The 16,354-nt window shown below is 35.6% G+C and overlaps 1 pseudogene; it reads left to right on the top strand.

The window, feature by feature from the left end:
* The first annotated feature begins 14,509 nt into the window (after nt 1-14,509).
* Nucleotides 14,510-15,611, top strand: LOC147790692 (uncharacterized; annotated as a pseudogene).
* Nucleotides 15,612-16,354: the final 743 nt, after the last annotated feature.

The raw sequence follows: 16,354 nt of genomic DNA on the forward strand, positions 1-16,354 counted from the left end.
ACTAATTTTAGATTGAATAAAGTTATGCAACTTAATGAACTTATGCAACGTAAACCAAGTGCGGTGAACGTGGATTAAACATGTAACCTTCAGATATTCAGTCCGAACTAAGCTATCCCCGCTAACACTAAAAATCAAAATTCATGTGTAAAGGTATTTCTGCTAATTCATTATTCGTTGAAATTTTAAAAATAAATAATAACTAGTTTATTTTTTATGCAACGTAAACCAAGTGCGGTGAACGTGGATTAAACATGTAACCTTTAGATATTCAGTCCGAACTAAGCTATCCCCGCTAATATTAAAAATCAAAATTCATGTGTAAAGGTATTTCCGCTAATTCATTATTCATTGAAATTTTAAAAATAAATAATAACTAGTTTATTTTTTATTGAATAGTCAGCTTATGCAAATGGAAACGTGAACGTGGAGATTAAACATGCGACCTTCAAATCTTTAGTTTGACACTCTCCCAATTGAGCAGATTGAACACAAGACCTTCCAATAATCAATTTGATGCTCTCCCAACTAAGCCATCCTAGATAACATAAAAAATAAATAATCACATGTTTTAGATTGAATAGTAAAGATATGCAACTTAGTCAACTTATGCCAGTTGGATAAAAAACGTGACAGATCTTCTGCTAATTCATTGAGATTTTAAAAAGAAATAATCGATCTTCTGCTAATTCATTGAGATTGAGATTTAAAAAAGAAATAATCGCTAATGTAGTGAACGTGGATCAAACGTTACCTTTAAATCTTCCTTCTACTAATTCATTGAGATTGAGATTTTAAAAAGAAATAATCGCTAATGCAGTGAACGTGGATCAAACGTTACCTTTAAATCTTTAATATGACGCCCTCCCTGAGCTATCCACGCTAATATTAAAATTAAAAATTCAAAAAGAAATAATCGCTAATGCAGTGAACGTGGATCAAACGTTACCTTTAAATCTTCAATATGACTCCCTGAGCTATCCACGCTAATATTAAAATTAAAAATTCAAAAAGAAATAATCGCTAATGTAGTGAACGTGGATCAAACGTTACCTTTAAATCTTCAATATGACGCTCTCCCTGAGCTATCCACGCTAATATTAAAATTAAAAATTCAAAAAGAAATAATCGCTAATGCAGTGAACGTGGATCAAGCGTTACCTTTAAATCTTCAATATGACGCTCTCCCTGAGCTATCCAGGCTAATATTAAAATTGAAAATTCATAAGTAAAGGTATTTCCACTAATTCATTATATTTTAAACATAAATAATCACTAATTTTTGAAAGAATAGTCAAATTATACAACCTGAACAAAGTGCGGTGAACGTGGATCGAACACGTGACTTTCACAGATCTTCAGTCTAACGCTCTCCAAACTGAGTTATCCCCGCAATCATTGGAAATGAAAATTCATCAGTAAAGGTATTTTCGCCGATTCATTGAGATTTTAAAAAGAAATAATGACTAATTTTTTATTGAATAGTCAGGTTATGCAAAAAGAAACAGGTGCGGTGAACGTGGAGATCGAACACATGACCTTCAAATCTTAAATCTGACGTTCTCCAAACTGAGCTATCTTCGCTAACATTAAAAATGAAAGTTTTTAAGTTTTAAGTAAAGGTATTTCCACTAATTAATTGAAATATTAGAAAGAAATAATCATTAATTTTAGATTGAATAGTCAAATTATGAACCGTGAACCATGTGTGGTGAACATGGAACGATCACGAGACCTTCAGATCTTCAATCTAACGTTATCTCAACTGAGCTATTCACACTAACATTAAAAATGAAAATTCATCAGTAAAGGTATTTTAGCTAATTCATTGAAATTTTAAATATAAATAATCACTAATTTTTAATAAGATATTCAAGTTATCCAACTTGTATAAGGTGCGGTGAACTAGAACACGTTAGGTATTTTCGATAATTCATTGAGATTTCAGAAAGGAATAATGACTAATTTTAGATTGAATAGTTGGGTTATGCAACTAGAATCAGGTGCGGTGAACGTGGAGATCAAACACATGACCTTCAAATCTTCAGTCTGACGCTCTCCCAACAGAATTATCCTTGCTAATATTATAAATGAAAATTCATAAGTAAAGGTATTTCCGCTAATTCATTATATTTAAAAAAGAAATAATCACTAATTTTAGATTGAATGAGCAAGTTATGTTTTTAGATTGTATAGTCAGGTAATAAACTTGTATTAGGTGCATTGAACGTGGATAAAACACGTGTGACCTTCAAATCTTCAGTCTAACAATCTCCCAACTGAGATACTCTTGCTAACATTAAAAATGAATATATATCAGTAAAGGTATTGGGTACGCTTCTGGAAATTCAACAAAAGGCAATAGTATTAGATCGAGATGCCATATTTAAATCTCGCTTCTGGAAAATTCAACTAAGGCATTGGGTACGCAGTTATAGTACGACATTCCACCCATAAACAGATGGTCAAACAGAAATGCTCAAGCAAATATTAGAAGACATGTTGAGGGTATATGTGATGGATTTTGCAGGAAGCTCGGATAATTACCTACCCCTTATGAAATTCACTTATAGTAATACTTGCCAAGCCACCATACAAATGGCCACATACGAGGTTCTCTATGGACGAAGATTTTGATCCCTTATCTTTTGGGAAGAAGGGGGGCAAACGACAACTATTGGGCCACAGTTGGTGCAAAGTACCACGCCGCAGTCCAGAAGATTAAAGCTAGGATACAAACCGCACAAAGCCGAGAGAAAAGCTATGCAGACCTAAGGTAGGGGATCATATATTCCTAAAGGTAGCACCCCATGAGAGGGGTGCTCAGGTAGGGTAAAAAGGGGAAGCTAAGCCCTAGGTTTATCCGTCCCTTTGAGATATTAGAAAGGATTGGATCTGTGGCCTATAGAATCGGGCAATGCTCAAACTTGTCTGCAGTACATAATATCTTTCATGTATCCAAACTACGGAAGTATACCCTAGATCGTTCGCACGTACTGGCTCATGAAACTCTCTTCTTGAGAGATGACCTAACGTATAAAGAAGACCCGATTCAAATAATAGACAAGAAAGTCAAATGATTGAGAAACAAGGAAATCTCTCTTGTTAAGGTCATATGGAAGAATCATAGAGTAAAAGAAGCCACTTGGGAAACAGAAGGCAAATAAGAACCTTGTACCTTGACCTATTTTAGAATAAACACTTTTGATGACTGAAAGTTTTCAAAGGAGAGGAGAATTTGCAACACTCAAGGTCTCCAATAAGAGACAGTGTATAATCCCTACTAGGTTGTATCTAGAAGTAAAGAACAAGTAAAATTGAAAAAATATTGAGAAAACTGTACTTTTTCTAATTTGTATAAACTTCCCGAATCATTAATTTTTTTATAGAATAAGAATTACAAGTTGCTTAAAAAAGGAAGGCTCCGATCGGAGAAGACTTTTCTAGTAGAAGATTAAAAAAAATCAAGAATGAAATTATAGAAATTCTAGACGTTTCATTGATAGTGGAAAATCCGTCTATAAATTATGAATAAGGGTAGACTATTAGGGGCAAGAAGCAAGCTTAATCGAGTACCCAATCGAGAGATACAAGTTTTTTATTTTGGGGTATCGTGTTCATGGGTTAACCTAGAATTCGAGAACTATAGTCCACTATTCATGTCCAAACTTGTTCCTGCACCTTCTAAATAAGTTTACCCATAAGTTTGGTGAAGGAAAGAGGTCCTCAAAGTGCTAGTAGGTTTTCACACGAATTAGTCCACGTTAGGTTACCCTTTAATGTTTTCCTAAGCTAAAACCTCAACTCCTAAAGCCTAATCCATGACATTATGTATAAACCTAGGTTCATCAATAATCCATGTATCAAGTACCTAGAACTATGTGAATAACATGCTAAATAAGTTGCTAGGATCCATACCCATAAGTAACCATTATCTGCATTACGATGTGTACTAAAAGGCTCCTATTCCTCTTTAGGTAGGATGTCCTACAATATGTATCAGGAGTTGAATGTTATGATAGGCCTACCTTTCCCATCAGCTAAACGAGATGTCCTGCACCACGATTTACCAGTAGGATTACATGATTATGACGACACCACTCATGTGTTCATGGGGAGAAAATTGAAGGTTATTTTAGCGGAAGGTTTTCAGGATCAGTAAATGATACATGACACGATGACCTCTAAGTTCTAAGATCCTGAAAACATAACAAGAAGTAATATCCTAGCTTAAGGTCGCGATTAAGAACCTACGAGTAGGCTACTTACTAAGTTTTACTCACTCCATGTTTATCATTTTTTTTCAAGTAACTAAGAGTTGGTCGTGGATGAGAGTGGACTTTGGAGTGTGGTCCATGGACTAACCTCTATTTTTAATCTAGTATTTTTTGTTCTTCTCTAGATTCAAAATAAGCGGAAAATGATAAAAAAGCGATGAGGAATTTGTAGAAAAATTATGGATTTTTCGAGAAAAATAATAATAAAATATTCAGAAAGTGGCAAATTACCAAAATATCCCTAGAAGAATGGATAATTACAGAAATGCCACTCTAATTAGAATCAGAGCATCTACCGTGACCATCCGAGCAAAATCCTTCGAACACAAATTTCAACCGTCGGATCTCCTCCAAAATTTGATATGATCTAGAACGAACACGCATGGATCATCACATCCAACGACTAGTATTCAAAGCCAAGGTCGGTAAGGCTATGATCGGAGTTGATATCTCCGAAAAATTATCCAGAAAGTTCAATCTCTAAATAACGAAGATTCTGGAGCTCTCAATGTCTGTTTAAGTTCCTCCTATAAAGTCTGAAGTAGGAGCAACAATACGGAATAAGAATCGAGAAAGGTAGATCCCCCAATCGAAGGCAATAAGCGTTTAGATTGTGGGTCTCTTACTCTCAGATTTCTTCCAAATTCGAGAGAAATCCTCCACCATTTCTCTTCAAACTTCTAAATAACAAAGAATCTGGAGCTCTCAATGTCGGTTTAAGCTCCTCCTATAAAGTCTTAAGTAGGAGCAACAATACGGAATAAGAATCGAGAAAGTTTGATCCCCCAATCGAGGGCAATAAGCGTTTAGATTATGGGTCTCCTACTCTCAGATTTCTTCCAAATTTGAGAACAATCCTCCACCATTCCTCTTCAAACTTATTCCTACGGTTTCTAAACAAGATTACCCATAAGTTCTATGAAGGAATATAGTGCTGAAAGAGTCTAGAAACCATTCCCCCAATTCAATCAACCATTGAAGAACTTCAAGAAAAACTTGAAAATCCAATCTGAGGATACATGATGATTCGTCGAGCAAGAATGATTCCAATCAGTTTCTACACCTCCAAGGAATGCTTCCATAGAAGACCACAAAGAAAAGTAACCTCGAGAGCGTGTCGAATTGAAGGAAATAGGTTTCGAAATTAAATTGGGGATAAGAGTCGAATTCCTATCTACGATCTCTTTTCCTTCAAATTAAGGATCCTCTAGCTTCAAAGGAAGAAGTTGAGTAAACTTGATGAAGGAATCGAGAGAGGAAACATCGTAAAACAAGCTACCCAAGAGATCGAAAATTCTGGCGTTTCGAGTGAGTTGCATACCGAGAACGATTTTTGGAAATTAAGGTCTTACATTCAAAGACGTTCCTCCAAACCAATTCCTTTAGCCTGAAGAAAGGATATGGAAGAGGTTCGATGAAGAAATTGGGCCTTGAAACCCCTAGAATCGGCTACCCAATAAGAAATTCTTTGTTTTATCTCCAACGATAAATCAGATTTTGGATGAACTTTGGAAGCGAATATCTTAGGCTACGATCCACGAGAAGGTATCAAATCAATCCCTAGCCCTTCCTTGTAATAACAATCTTTAAGTTTCACGAAGAAATCGAGGAGAGAAACGCTTTAAATGTGGCTGTACAGGCCGAGTTTCAGATGGCGACGACGCGAAAAATGCGCATCTTCTTCCTGTTCAGAGGAAGAAAACGATGATATGGCCAGTTCAACTAAACTGTCCAAGTCAACTCAAAATTTGACCTTTTCTCGAGTTTTCTCAATTTTAACCCCATTCCAGACCGATTCTCATAGAAAATCTTATGGTTTCAGAAACTAGACACAATAAGGAGTACGTGGAAGGAAATTTTGAAGTAATTTAGATATTGGAAGCTCAAGAATGGACGTCCCAAACGTCGATGACGAGGCAAGTAGCCACCTTGGACTTTTTGTTAAGAAACACTTGTAGAAATCGCTTGGATTTTCATATGAACCCTAAACCAAGTATGAATTAAGGATATATGAAAGAAAAACCCAAAGAACCGTGAGTGAAGACCCTGAACCGATCAAATAGCTCGAGATTTAAGTAACGTTAAAATAACCCACTATATGAGCTCCGCTGCCTATCAAATTTTAATACAGAGCATATTATAGTATGTTGAGGTCAGAAGTGAAATTTGGTGGTCATTGGATAAGGATAAGTAGGTAAACGAAGAAACGGTGTAAAATGACCATAGTGCCCCTAAGGTAATTTACCTTCGGTTCATGACCTAGATGACCTTCAAATGCTATGAAATTCATCGATAGATCTTATTTTATGAAATGTTATATGAATCCTTATCCCAAGAGGTTATATAACGTAATGAAGTTTGGGAGTTATTGGAAAACTTTGGTTAGCGAAACCAAGATATGGGATAAAATGCTCATCACGATCCATATGACCTTTGCCATGAAGCACGATGTTTATAAGTTTTGTAGTCAATGTTGCCAATGTTTGCTGCACACAAAAAAAGTTAGGGATGTTAAATTTTTAAGCCACTTTTGGAATATTAAGTCATAAATTGGGTAAAGAAAATTTATTATTTTAAAGAAAATTTCTTTCTCCATCTTATTCCTAAAAACTTTGCAACTAAATTCATATATTGCGAAGAAACAAATTTTTTACTCGCAAGAAGTAAAATATGCAACTTTAACTAAAATTTCATCTAAACAAATTTTATTGCCATACAACATAGATGACAATTATAGCCTTCAAACAAAAACTAGAATAGTTGTGGTGGACGCGATAGAATTTCTAGTGTTCATCCATAATATACAACCACTACCTAAATTATGACCTAAAAATTTAAAAACATAAGTTGTAGTTGAAAATTACATAAAACAATCCCCTAAATCCAAGAACTCTGTCCAATTAGTAAATCCTAAAGATAGTAGCTAACATAGAGTAATTGAAGCTCCACATGAAGTAATTTAAAGTTCCAGTTACTTAACTAAAGTTTATCTCGTCTTTAATGAAGCATGAGTTGCACTTAAGTTCATGAAATGTTTATAGACTCCAACTCTTAGTACTATTAATGCAATTATATTTCATATGAGTTTGTCATAAACCAAACTATGGTACATTCAATACAACTTTATTTTCTTGTCATACGAAGCAAAATAGAAGAATTAAATCAAACAAACCGATGAACTGAGCCGAATAAATCCAACCCAACCCAAAGTGATTAGTTTGATTCATTTGGTGGGTTGTAGTTTATTTGATATTACAAGCCTTACTTACAAGTAAAATACTAGACCATCAACTTTTTGTTTTATAGTCCAACAACCGCTCAAGAAACTAGATTTCAAACTTGAGAGAAAAAAATATATTGAGTAGGAGTTAAAAATGTTGCATTTTTTTTAGAAAGGTCATTTGGTCTAGTGGTATGATTCTTGCTTAGGGTGCAAGAGGTCCCAAGTTCAATTCTCGGAATGCCCCTATTTTTATTAATATCATTTACTTGTGTACTCCATGATATATATCTAAACCTAGTGTATTATCATTTAATGATAATGCTCTTTTAATATCATTTACTTGTGTACTCCACGATATATGTCTCAACCTAGTATATTATCATTTAATGATAATGCTCTTAATATCATTTAGTTGTGTAATATATGTCTCAAATGTAACTATCAAACTAAAACTTACACGAGAAAATAAAAAATAAAAAAGCTCTTTTAATATCATTTACTTGTGTACTCCACGATATATGTCTCAACCTAGTATATTATCATTTAATGATAATGCTCTTAATATCATTTACTTGTGTAATATATGTCTCAAATGTAACTATCAAACTAAAACTTACACGAGAAAATAAAAAATAAAAAATAAGAACTCCAAAATAACTTCTATTCTTTTTTGTTCTCTGTAATTCTATTCTTTTTTCTTCTATCCCTACCGTAATTAACTTCTAGAAAATAAAAATAACTTCTATTATTTTTTCTTCTCTCTACAGTAATTAACTTCTATTCTTTAATTAACTTTTATTCTTTAAATAACTTCTATTCTTTTTTCTTCTCTCTACAACATTATCACAAACCCTATATAAATAATTTAACAGCGGTCTAGATCTAAAAGATATAATAATAATTGCTCATGGATTTAATTAACAAAGAAAATAAATGAAATAATGATGATACATTCCATAAACAACTTAATATATAGTCATTAATAAGGGCATTTGGTCTAGTGGTATGATTCTTGCTTTGGGTGCAAGAGGTCTCAAGTTCGATTCTCAAAATGCCCCTCCAAAAGAAAAAAAGCACAATTTTGAAAGAAAAAAAAAACAAAAAAAAAACAAAATAGTTATCAATGGGGCCTAACCCAAAGGAATGTGTGGCAATGAAAAGCACAACTTCTATGAATTTTTCATATATTGAGGCAGGGAAAATATATAGACTAGCAACTAAGAATTATAAAGGCATTTGGTCTAAGTGGTATGATTATCATTTTGGGTGTGAGAGGTCTCAAGTTCGATTCTCAAAATGCCCCCAACAATATTATATCAAAATGAATTATGCAAGATAATATGATTTAAAATGTGGTTTTTAAACATTGAACCAAGAAGATGAGAATGCAGAATGAAACATATTCTTGGAAGGGACGGACTTCAAAAAGAGCATTACAGAAATTGTTCTATTGTATTCTTTCTAGTAACTTTTCATTATGTTGTCCACTGTCGTCAAATAGATCATTTGTTGTCACAATCCTTTTAAAGAAGATGCGCTCAAATAACCGATAAAGAAGTTTCAGAGAGCCATAGGTTCGAATCCTGTCACCTTGATGTGGTATTCTCAGGGGCCGAAGTGCAAAGCCCCGTAGTCTATCCGTTGTCAGGAAGGCAGGCATGTTGTCCACTGTCGTCACATAGGTCATCTGTCGTCACAATCCTTTTAAGAAAGATGCGCCCAAATAACCGATGAAGAAGTTTCAGAGAGCCATAGGTTCGAATCCTGTCACCTTGATGTGGTATATTCTCAGGGGCCGAAGTGTAAAGCCTTGTAGTCCATCCGTGTTCAAGAAGGCAGACATGTTGTCCGCTGTCGTCACAAAGGTCATCTGTCGTCACAATCCTTTTAAGAAAGATGCGCCCAAATAACCGATGAAGAAGTTTCAAAGAGCCATAGGTTCGAATCCTGTCACCTTGATGTGGTATTCTCAAGGGCCAACGTGCAAAGCCCCGTAGTCTATCCGTGGTCAGGAAGGCAGGCATGTTGTCCGCTGTCGTCACATAGGTCATCTGTCGTCACAATCTATTTAAGAAAGATGAGCCAAAATAACCGATGAAGAAGTTTCAGAGAGCCATATGTTCGAATCCTGTCACCTTGATGTGGTATTCTAAGGGGCTGAAGTGCAAATCCCCAAAGCCTATCCGTGGTCAGGAAGGCAGGCAAACCACGCACACTGAAAAGAAAAAAAAGATCTCCTTTTCTATCACACGTAGAATTGTCATTCTTTTGCCTTTTGAAACCCCTTACCTTATCAGTCATCAGGCAGGTTTTTGGTATCATATATCGAGATAATTATTATGAAAAATCTATTTCACTAGTGTGACTTAGATACCCTTTCTTTATGGTATCAGCCATGCTATTTGAATAGCCTGAAGTCATCATAGCCTCTCCACCTGTTCCGAAGACTCCTTCAGCATCAATGTGCTCCAATGAAAGAGATGAGACCCTTTCCTGAACCAGAACCAGGCATAAAACGCCGAGGAGAAAGTCGAAAGCGAGCTCTTTACGCGTATACGCAATCTCGAAACCCAATTAGCTCACGGACTGTCTCCTCAACCCTGGCGAGTATGAGTGCTTGGTAAGGGAGAATGTCGAATGAGAAAGACATTCGATTACGGCAACATTCGCAACTACCAAAGTGCACTAAACCTAGTAGAGATCTTCGACCTAACGACAATGGATCTTCAAGCCCATTTTATCAATCCGCTTTGTACCTTATTGTTGACCGAATCGGATGCACGCCAGGCCTAAATTCTCTCTCAGTCACCCGGAGACGAAAGGATGATCAGATCCGAAGTTTACGAATCGAAGAGAAAGTGGATCTAAGTTCTACACGCTTTCATTTTCAAAAGCTTCGCTTGCCTATGGTACTTTATTCAGGATGTGCAACAATACGGTCATCTCTCAGCTGTGTATAGAGAATTCCTTGATCATTTCCTTGGCGGATAACACAAATGAAATCGTTTCCCTGACCGCCCATCTTATGAGTCCATTCTTGTCTTGTTGGTTTGTTGTACTATTCTATACCTCTCTCGATTGATAGAAAGATGTTCGGGAGCTGGGAGGGCCTATCGTGAGGGAACTTTTCTTTTCACGGTAGGCAAAGGTAAAGCGTGAGCTGCATATATCCACGGTGATCAAGGCAGAGCGACTCCTTTAAAAGAGGTTGGTTTTATCGAAACTGTTAGATCCGCTTTCGTTAAAGAAAAAATAGTAGCTCTTGGTTTGGCCGATGTTGATTCGTATGGCAATGCGGACTCGACTCAGGATGAGGATTTCGCTTTTCATACTGCTGCTATGAGCCGAAAGAGCTGGTAAGCTATCTCGCTAAACGAAAGGAAAAAGCACGTATGCGTTGACCTCTTTAGGACCGGTTGCTTCCTCTTTTTGTTTAAACGTTTGGAGAAACCTGCTAAGCCCGCCTTTCTTACCAGGTGTGATTCAATCTTTCAGCTCAAACATTTCTATCGTCCGATGGAAAAGGTAGGAGTACCACTACCTTTTCCTTTTCTTGCCCGAGCCAAGGGATCATTCAGTTTCTACCAAAAAGTTCGCTATCTAATAGTTGCCGTAATCGAATGTATTTCTCATTTCATGTTAGCTTCTCCAAGAGCTTCCAGGTCCGTAGTAGACAAAATCTTAGACTTCTATCGGACTTATAGCATTGCCTGGTGAGCTCGCCGTTGAGGGTGTGCCTTATAGGAGATCGAGCAGCCTTTCTTTCCCTACCTGGTATGCTTTTCCGCTTATCGTGCAACTAGCCAACTACCCAAAGAGAGAGGGAGAGGGATCATGTCAATCAATTTGTATGTGCATTTTGTCTGTCCTTTACTTGCTTGCTTAGCTTTCTTAACCAACATCTCCGGTTTCCCTCGAACCAAGATGTCCTGCTTATCTATACACATCTATACCCAACAGTCACACTTTCAGCCGAAATACTGATTTTTTTCATAAAGTCGGTTCATAGATCAAGAAAGAATGAAGCTGCTTACAGGGACGGTTATGCGATACGTCTTTTCATACTCGCCTTTTCTTTAACCCTGCTATCAACCTAGCCATTCTCGCTTGTTGCTTTAAGGGGTCTCCCCACTGTAGATTACTGCAATTGGTTCTCGCGTCCCTGTGCCAAAAAGAATGGGCGAGTTTGATTTGAGTGTTCATCGATTGGGTGGATCAATTTGCTCCAGGGGGGGTGAGACGAGGTGTAGCGCAATCTGGTCAACGCATCTGTTTTGGGTATGTTATCCGCTAAATATTTTAGGAAATGGGGTACAAATTTTCTACATAAGTCATCTGTGGTCACAATCCTTTTAAGGAAGATGCTCCCAAATAATCGGTGAACAATAGCCTTTAAAGAAGTTCCAGAGAGCAAGAAGAGGCAGAACAGAGAATAGGAGTTGATCAAATTAATTTAAAATCTGTATAATTTAAAATCTGGCGGCTCTAATACCAATCTGTCACAACCCAACTTTTAAGGGTTCAAAACTCAAATAGAAACTAAAATTGAGAGTGAAAACAAATAAAAATAAAAGTAAATTAATATAAAATAAGAAAATGTTGTAAAATTAAAATGAGATTGAGAAAACAACACAACATTAAATATAAAATTAAATTAAATTATAAGACGGTGTTGATCAAATTTATCCAAACAAAAAAAAAATTGTTTGGGATACAATTACAAAAAAAAAAAAAAAATACAAAAAAACTCAAACACAAAGACAGACTAACACTACATAACAACACCATCTGTGAGTGCACAACCTTTGAAGGCTCCCTCATCTCAACGGTAAGTTCTATTACGAACCCATCCAAAATAATCACACCTGTCACCGCATCTCCTGACTTTAAAGTGCTAGTTTGAACATGGTTTGGTCACGAAAGCTTTAGAGATAAATCTATCTTTACAAAAATATTTTTCTCTTAATTTATAATTAGTCATAAAAGAAATAATTAGGTACAAATTTGGTCTAGAATTCAAAACTTTCAAAATCTTACTTTACTTAACGAGATTCAAATCTAGATTCTTGAACTCCTAGTACCATAAATAAAGTTGGTATCCTCTAATAAAACCGGAATTTCTCTTAAGATCATTAAATTCTTATAGACTCCAGGCTCAATATCATTAATACAATTATGTTTTATCTTGAACACGCCAGACATGAAACTATAGTGCGTTCAATTTAACTCCATTTTATTGCCATCTTGAATGATGTGTAGGGTATATTCTTGTGACATGACAGTTCATATTAGTTAAGCTTTTTGCAAAATCACAAGTTAAAAGACAACAACGATGAACCTAGGTCTATTAGTCAATTCAAATACAATTTCTTTCTCCATCTTATCGATAATAATAGTTCAACTAAATCCATATTATGCAAAGAAACAAGTTTACGACTCATAAAAACAACTACCTAAATTATGTCCTAAAAATTTGAAAACATAAGTTGTAGTTGATAATTACACAAAAATTTCTCTAAATCCATGAATTCGTGTCGAATTAGTCAACCCTTAAGCTTGTAACTAGCATATAGTAATTGAAGCTCCACATGAAGTAATTTAAAGTTCCCCTTACCTAACTAAAGTTTATCTCCTCTTTAATGAAATCCTTAATTGGAACTAGATTTTAAGGCAAATCTTCTCCACGACTCACTTTTGAACACTTTTATAGATAGTTTCAACAAACTTACTTTGCTCGTGAATACTTTGGAGTTCAATATTTATAGTTGGAGAACGCTATTCAAATTGATATGGTCGAATCTTACAACAAAGTCTAATTGAGCCTCACTCTATTAGGAGATAGCCTCGAATCAAATTCTTTAGTTTGGACAATGGTTGCATTGTTTTAGTCAAACAACCGAGACTAGTGTATTACCAATAGTATAGACATTTTGTACGTGTATTTTCTTACATATTAACAATTGTATACAAATAATAATTAAATTTATGAGTAGAAGTTTGGATAGAGTTTTATTAAATAGGTACTTAAATTATATATAAAAATATATAAGATTTTTATTTTTTTATTTTTTTTATATACATTTAGGAGAACAAAACAAAGATTCAAGAAGATGTCATTCCTGCCATGTTTTAATTTTTATTCTTTCTTATTTCTCGAAGATTAAAAAAATAAAAAAAAAGTTATCCTCTCTCAAATATGGTTCGTTATTTGATTATTTTCTCTTGAGTGAATTTTAAGTGAAACACATTCTCTACCCAAGTGATTGCAAGATGCAAGCTTCACACCAAGAGGAATCAAAGTCCCAAGTATCAACGTCCTTAAGTGTCAATTTTTATTCTCCATCTCAACATAAATTAAACTTATTTTTGTGAAGATATCTATTTATAAAAGCAAAATATCTCAGAGTCACAAAAATAAAAATGAGATATAGATACGAGACATAAATATTATACCAAATAGATATGATAACTGTAAGGATTAGATTTGATCGAGTTATTTGGATTAGATTTTATCTAGTTATTTGAATTAGATTTGATTTAGTCATTCTTCAATTGGATGAGAGATTTCTCCCGATTCTTCTGATCTTTCCAGTTTTCTTTTTTTGTTCCTAACATTTTGGTATCAGAGTCATGCCCTAAACTAGTTAAAACTAAAAGCAGAAGTCTTCTACGTGTGTCATAATAAAAGTATGTCGATGGAGAGTCCACTTGTGCAGTCTGCTGGAGGAAGGAGACAAGGTCGTGGAAGCTTTAAAGGCAGAGGAAGGGGACGAGGCAGACAAACCTTCAACAAGGCCATAGTGGAGTGCTATAACTGTCACAAGCTAGGACATTTTCAATGGGAATGTCAAAGCAATACCACACGAGGCAGACAAACCTTCAACAAGGCCACAGTGGAGTGCTATAACTGTCACAAGCTAGGACATTTTCAATGGGAATGTCAAAGCAAGGAGAATGAGACAAACTATGCAGAGAGTCAAGAAGAGATGTCACTGAGGCTTACGTGAATATGAATAAGGCAATTAGAGAAGATATGTGGTACCTTGACTCGAGATGTAGCAATCATAAGTGTGGGAAGAAGGAATATTTTTCAGATTTTGATGGAAGTTTCAGAGATTCAGTGAAGCTGGGCAACAACTCAAGCATGGTTGTAACTGGAAAGGGTAATGTACTGCTGGAAGTGAATGGAATGATAATGATAATCACAGGAGTGTTTTATGTGCCAGACCTGAGGAACAATTTGTTGAGTATTGGTAAATTGCAAGCAAAGGCGTTACCTTTTTGTTTCAAAATGGAACATGCAAGGTGTTTCATCCTGAGAGAGGCTTAATCATGGAGACAAAGATGTCTTTGAATCGAATGTTCGTATTGCATGCTATATATCTCAACCTGTAGCAGCCGTTCAAACTCAATTGAAACTTATGGGGAAAAGTGGTTCAAGGTCTCTGTCGTACACTCACCGCTCCAATTCCTATCGCCATAGTCAGAGAAGCAGAAGGGACCCAAGTTCTTCCCCCTATCATTCCACTACCAATTCCAGGAGAAGCAGTCGTTCAAGTTCCCTCAGCCGCCAACGCAGAAGTAGGTCTTCCTCGTTATCTCCTTTCCCCAAATCGTCCAGTTCCAGTCCTAGTCGTGCATCCACTGATCGGAATCATTCCATAGAGAAGCTTAAGAAAGAGGAAGAAGAGAAGAAAATGCGTGAAACAAAGTTGAAGAAGTTAGAAGAAGATGCAACTAGGAGGATGGAAGAACTAATTCAGAAGAATGTTGAAGAAAGGCTAAACTCTAAAGAGACTAAATTAGAAATACAGAGGCGAATAGAGGAAGGTCGCACGAAGTTGTTTGATGATGTTGATGTGCAGCTTGAGAAAGAGAAAGAAGCCGCTCTTACTGCTACAAGACAAAAAGAAGAACAAGCACGAAAAGAGAGAGAAGAGCTAGATAAAATGCTGGAAGAGAATAGAAGAAGGGTAGAAAAAGCACAGCGACGATTAGTTTTGGAGCTGCAGTGGAAGGAAGAAGAACATTATTGTGAGCTCGAGTTGATTCAGAGATAAAAAGAGGAGGCAGCTCAGAGAACTAAGCTAGATGATAAGAGTTTGAGTTAAGTTTTGCTGGGAATTAGTGAAGAGTCAAAAGCTTACAGACTCTATGATATAGAACCAGCAGATGAAAATAAGGATATAGAAGCGGCAGATGAAAATAATGATATAGAAGTGGCAGATGAAAATATTGCAGAGGAAAATATTTCATCTGGCTCTTTGGCTGAAGCAAGCTCTCCTAGCTCGAATAAGGCAAGGAATAAGAGACCACCAGTCTAGATGAGAGACTATGCAATAGGAGAAGTTTTTTTTTTTTGTAAAGAAGATGATGCTCTGCCATGTTTACCCCTACTGAACCTGCAAACTTTGTAAACTTTAGAGAAGTATTGAAGAGTTACCTGGTGGTGTAAACTTTGTAAACTTTGTAAATGGAGGCAAGCCAGGGATCTGGAGCAATAAACAGAAATGGCACATGGAAATTGATGAAGTTACCTGGTGGAAGTTTGGTATGAGGTCGTAGATATAAACTGATTACTATTCGTGTTCAGTTTAAGGGAGGGATTGTTAGGATTAGATTTGATTGAGTTATTTGGATTAGATTTGATCTAGTTATTTGAATTAGATTTGATTTAGTCATTCTTCAATTGGATGAGAGATTTCTCCAAATTCTTCTGATCTTACCGTTTTCTTTTTCTGTTACTAACAGTAACATGTCATTCTTAAAAAACTAGGATACCGATGTGACAATGATACATTAATTAAAAAGAATTATTTCAAAAAATTTATCAATTTTATATTAGAAATAAATT

This window comes from Cucurbita pepo, chromosome 10 (genome assembly GCF_057944985.1).
Source record: "Cucurbita pepo subsp. pepo isolate OVF chromosome 10, ASM5794498v1, whole genome shotgun sequence".
Taxonomy (NCBI): Eukaryota; Viridiplantae; Streptophyta; class Magnoliopsida; order Cucurbitales; family Cucurbitaceae; genus Cucurbita; species Cucurbita pepo.